The 5,685-nt window shown below is 35.6% G+C and overlaps 1 pseudogene; it reads left to right on the plus strand.

Moving 5' to 3' along the window:
* Window positions 1-409: 409 nt before the first annotated feature.
* Window positions 410-5,276, plus strand: LOC102760642 (annotated as a pseudogene).
* The last annotated feature ends 409 nt before the right edge of the window (window positions 5,277-5,685 follow it).

Raw genomic sequence — 5,685 nt, forward strand, 5'->3', positions numbered from 1 at the left:
TTGAAAGTGAAGGACTATTAATTCAAAGCCAGATTGATAGTGAAAGGGGTGGCATTATGGATAAGGTGACATTCAGGTTAACCATAGGTAGAATATCATCTACAGTGGGTATCTTGAATGTTTATCATAGACATTTTTAATTCCAAATCTGAAAATGAGCCTTCTAATTATTAACAGAAATGTCCTACATTAATGAAAAACCTTAAAGGTGGTACACATTTTTTAAATTCCTTTTTTTTTGCCACCAAAAAAAAACCTGGGGAAAAATATAATCTACTTTTTAAAATATACTCAAAATAAAATAGATTTTCTTTTTTTATAATATTTACTTTATCATAATTAAATGAATTGAGCCTGACGTGCTTAAATATGGCTGCCTTTCTCCCTCCCCCAACCTCTCCCAGTCTCTGTGCACCAACAGGCAGAAAACATGAAAAGCATTTACTTTGTGGCTGGATTATTTGTGATGCTGGTCCAAGGCAGCTGGCAGCGTTCCCTTCAGGACACAGAGGAGAAGTCCAGGTATTCACTCTTTAGACTTGAACTAATAAGCACGATGGTTATAATACAGTCTGTGAAAACTATAATTTGTGAAGAAGTCTCAGTAACTGACAGTAACACTAAGTACAATTTAAAAAATTTTAAAGTATCATTGTGATAAAGTTGTTTCTGGAGTATAGATCAGAGTATGTTGTTTCGAAACCAAAGGAGTAGGCTATGTTGGAAAATGTGTTACATGGGAAATTATAGCTTGTTGAAATCTTCAGCTGATCCTATCTATCCATTCACTACTCACATACTGCATAGTAGATTATTTTAATTATTCACACCAACTTTTTCTTTTTTATTCCTTTTAAAAAAATAACACTGTTTCTTACTAATTGTAAAAGTCATACATGCTCATGATACAAAATGCACAAAATGTTAGGTATTTACTGTATTTAGAATATATCTCAGATCATTGTACAGCTTCATATTATGCCTTTTATCTTAGCATTGTATTGTTAGCTCTTTCATATAGCATTACATGTATCTATTAAATGTATGATATTTAATAGCTGCATACTAGTTCAAATGTACAATATTGATTTAGCTATTCCTCTTCTATCAAACACTTGAGTTCTTACATTTTCCTACAAAGAATGCTGCAAATAACTTTTCTCCCTACATTTTTTTACTCTTCCCTGAGGCTAGATTTTTGGTACTAAACTTACTGTGTCAAAAGGATTGAATAAGTTTAAGACTTTTATAATATCTTGCCTGCTTGCTTTCCAGAAATGTAATACACATGCACACTCCGCTCAGCCTTATAGAAATACTCCTTTCATAATACCTTCCTCCATATTAAATCTTTGCTATTTTGACAGGTGAGAATAGTATCTCAATTTTCTTTCTGTGTATTAATACTATTGAATATTTCTCCATATTTGCCATGGCAAACAACTGTTGATTACCGGCATGTGGATTATCCACTACACAGTTTGAAATTAGCAAGTGGGCTTTTTCTTGGCATTCTTTAAATTTTTAATTGTCTTTCTCTTTCATCATCAGCTATCATGTAACCAGGTAATGGAGCTACATTTTTATATTAACACATGCAAACAAAATTCAGAACACAGATCAGCTGCCCAAATGATTTGGGATTCTTCACTCTTTTCAACTCTAACAAAACTCTGAGATTCCCGTGGCAAACAAGGTGTCCCTCATATCAACTGAAATGCTCAAGGCACCTGCCTTTCAATTTCCTGTGGTCTTGTGTTTTCAAGGTGATTCTTGGGTGAGTCCACTCAAGAAGAGACTTATTTGCACCAATCACTGTTCTTCACAGCTTGCTCCCAGCTCCCCATGCAGACTCGCTCAATAATCTGCATCAGATACATAAAGAGAAGCGCAACTTTGAAGTTGAAGAAAGGATCCTCAGTGAGTTCGAAGAGTTTCTGCAAAACGAATGTGTCCAGGATTTCGTGTTTTGGTTGCTGGACGAAAAAAAGTGAGAGTCTAAACCTAGCCCAAAATTTGCACACAAATGTGTTACTTAAATGTGTCTAAAATATCTCCTGATGTTCATTATGTTATTATACTCATCAAATAGGGTGTATAAGCTCTTTCAGCTTTGATGATTTCAAGGTTGGTGATGCTATCCTTTATATTATGCCTCTGAAAGTCCCACTTCTCACCCTGAAAATGCCTTACCCACCCTGTAATGAAATGTAGATTTTAAATCATTTTCCCCACTGTGGTCTTAGCAATATTTACTCTCTTACCCATTTTCTATTAAAATTGAAAGCTGAATTTTTTAGACATATACAGTTAGGAATCTATTCTTAGACCAAAAGATAAGAGCAAATTGAACATACCCTTGTAGGGTTCAAACTCATGACTGTAATCACATTTAAAGTAACCCCTAGCCAAGTTAATCCTGGTAAGGAATGGAGACAGATGCAGTCATTTTCTTGTAAAATACAATCCAAGATACACATTTAAAATTATAGCCTAGCTGCACCGCATAACGAGAGAAGAAGGCAAATAAGAACACAAACCCTTCGTAGGACATACATTTTAACATGGTATTTTCATTGATATTGTTGGGTTTTACGGTGCATGTAGGCTACTGAGGGAAATTTTTCTCAAGAGTTTCACAGAGATGGTGGAATTTCACAATTTCTTTGGATAATGGCCCACAAGGGAAGGGAGTTGTGTATCCAAAGTAGCTGAAGGAATCTAAATATCAGGATAAGGACGTAGATGAAAGAAGTGTCATGGAATTAGAAAATACACTTCCTGTTTTTGAGGATCCAGTGCTTGAGAGAGATAGAGAGAGAGAGAGAGAGAGAGAGAGAGAGAGAATTAATATGGTCAGCTGGAAGAATTGGAGAGACAGAGTGGTATACCAAAAGTTCTTCAAGTGGAGGGCATGACAGGAAAGATGTGGTCATAGGGCAGATACTGTGAGATGTCCCTGTTACTGACTACAGACATGGCCATTGGTAAAATAAGAGAAATTTGAAAGAAAACAATTATCCTCATTTCTGGAAAGGGAATGCTACAATTTGGTAATCTAATGTAAAATAATCCTCACTCTCTGGCGGTTTCTGTTGTGTGTTTAAGATGAAACCTTCCAGGGGTAATAGATTCAGGAGGGCAGCTGGTCAACCACCTACACAGATCACCTTTGAGGATGATATGAGGTCATCATCTTAGCTTTCCTCACTGCTGTCCCAGCACATGTTTCCTTTCATCCATTATCACATGGTTCTTTTGATGACATTTTGAGATGGCTCCTAGGTTTCTCTTGACTCACTTAACTATGTCTGATTCCATAAGTATTAAAAAACAGCTGCCTTGTCTGCAAGCTGCATAGCACATTGGAGAGTCCACATACACTGAGGCGGAAGTAAATGCAACAGTAAAAATCAATGGCACGGACAAGCAGAAGAGGTGTAAATGGGTGTGCTAAATTGGCCAATGCTCCCCTTAACTGCTCTCTCGCCCATCAACCATCCGTTTAGATACTTCATGTAGTTTCAGGATGAGTCTCCTAACTACCCTCATCTCATAAATCTCCCTCAGTCTCTTCAACCCCATTCTGCCACTACTTACAGGTGAGAACCATATTTCTAAAGAGTCAGATCTTCAATATAACGTTCACATTTCTATCAGGAATGGCATTGCCAAACATCATGATGAATTTGAGAGACACGCTGAAGGGACCTTTACCAGTGATTTAAGTTACTATTTGGAAGTCCAAGCTGCCAAGGAATTCGTAGCGTGGCTTGTGGAAGGCATAAGAAGGCAAGAGTAAAATCTGTACACTCTTTTATCACTTTATTTTTTATTTTTGCATGATGTTGAAAACTTACACTACAGTTATCTATTTATTGATTTGAGTTATAGAAGCAATTAGTATAGTCTCGCAAAGTAAGGAAATAACTCCTATTTGTGGGAGCCAATCTACAAGAGTTTAATATGTTTTATCTGTAGTAGCAAGTATTAATGATAGAGTCAGACAGGTGGTATTTTTATCCCACATTAGAGTTGTGTTATAATGAGGCGATTCATTTGTCAATCCAAGACACATTTGAGAATAGGGTGCTATTGAGAACTACATCAGGATGATAAGCTTAAACTGGAAAAACTAGGAATGAGGAAAAAAGAAATAATGCAGAAAACTTAAAGTTTGACTTTAAGCATTTACATATGGGATCAACATATATTTGTGTTACTGTTTAGCTAATAATATGATAAAGACTGAAAGGTATTAAACTTAAGATGTTTAATGAAATGACACTCAAAATAAAAGTATTTTGAGTGCAAACATTTATATATTTAACAACATCCCCATTTTTATGGGACTGTCATATAAATAGCCATTAAAGTTTCAAGGCTAAAAATAAGACTAAGCCCGTTAGGTAGCTTCTTGGATCTTATCACAACCAAACAGACCCTTTACCCATCTCATTTTCTCTTGACCATTTTGATTGACATTTGAATTATGAGAAGCAGGAAATTCATGTTCAACTCAATTTTTTTTGTGTGAAATTTAAAGTAAGCTTACTGAGACTTGGGGAAATCATAAGACAAAAGGGATTGTATTACTATTTAGCTAATAACCTGATATTGTCACTGCTTTTTAAAATACTGATGACCCAATTTACAAAACCAGTGGTAAAATAGTCACTTATACTTGAGGATATTTTATAATATTTTAAAGAGGCACCAAAAATGCTGCTAATTAAACTAATAAAAAAGAAAAACTAATATAAAGGTTAATCCCTTAATACTGCACTTTGCAAGGCTGTTCTAATAACCACTAGTTTTACATTTTCCTGAATTTAAAACAGAATAATAGTCTCAATAATAACATCTGTGTTGACAATATATTAAAGTCTTTGAAGCAGGTGGACCACTGCAGAAGGCATGAAGTTTTACAGGCTGCGTTTCCCTTCCTGCTCTGCTCTTCACTACCTCCAGATTGTCCATTCTGACATGCAGCAGTTCATGCAGGTTCCCACAGTCGGCCCTCTGTAAATATGACATCCTGTTTTCTCAGTGACCCGCACACGTTACCAGTGATATGCAATGATAAAGCATGTTTTTAAAGCATTTAACCAAATACCGATTTTTATCCCCCTTGTCCTCAGCACCCTAGATGACATTCCTGAAAAGGTCCTCCGCAGACATGTCGATGACTCTTTCTCTGATAAAATGAACGCAGGAATCTTGCGACCCAGGACTTCATAAACTGGCTGCTGCAAAACAAAGTTACCGACAGGTGATCGCATTTAGTGCATTCTGAAAACCATCAAAACTTTCATAAACAGCTACAGGTTGTTCCTTGTGTGAGGAGGGGAGTCTTTGCTCTCTTGGTAGATAAGCAAAAGTATGACTCATTTAACAATACATCATTATATTTGTTTTAGATAATTACACATTTACTCATTCACCCACTTACTCCAAAAATATTTCCTGAGTCTCAATTAAGGGACAGGGCATTAGGAACACAGATAAGAATAAAACATGGAAATATACATCATTCACCTGATAATGTGACATTCTATATTGCTACATATTTTGAATTTTTAGCACAAATAAATTTGGTATTATGTACTTAATGTAATAAGGATAGTAATAAAAAATCTATACACCAAAAGTAACCACTTATCTTGATGGCTTAATATAACTATT

The sequence above is a fragment of the Myotis davidii genome, unplaced genomic scaffold, assembly GCF_000327345.1.
Source record: "Myotis davidii unplaced genomic scaffold, ASM32734v1 scaffold4859, whole genome shotgun sequence".
Taxonomy (NCBI): domain Eukaryota; kingdom Metazoa; phylum Chordata; class Mammalia; order Chiroptera; family Vespertilionidae; genus Myotis; species Myotis davidii.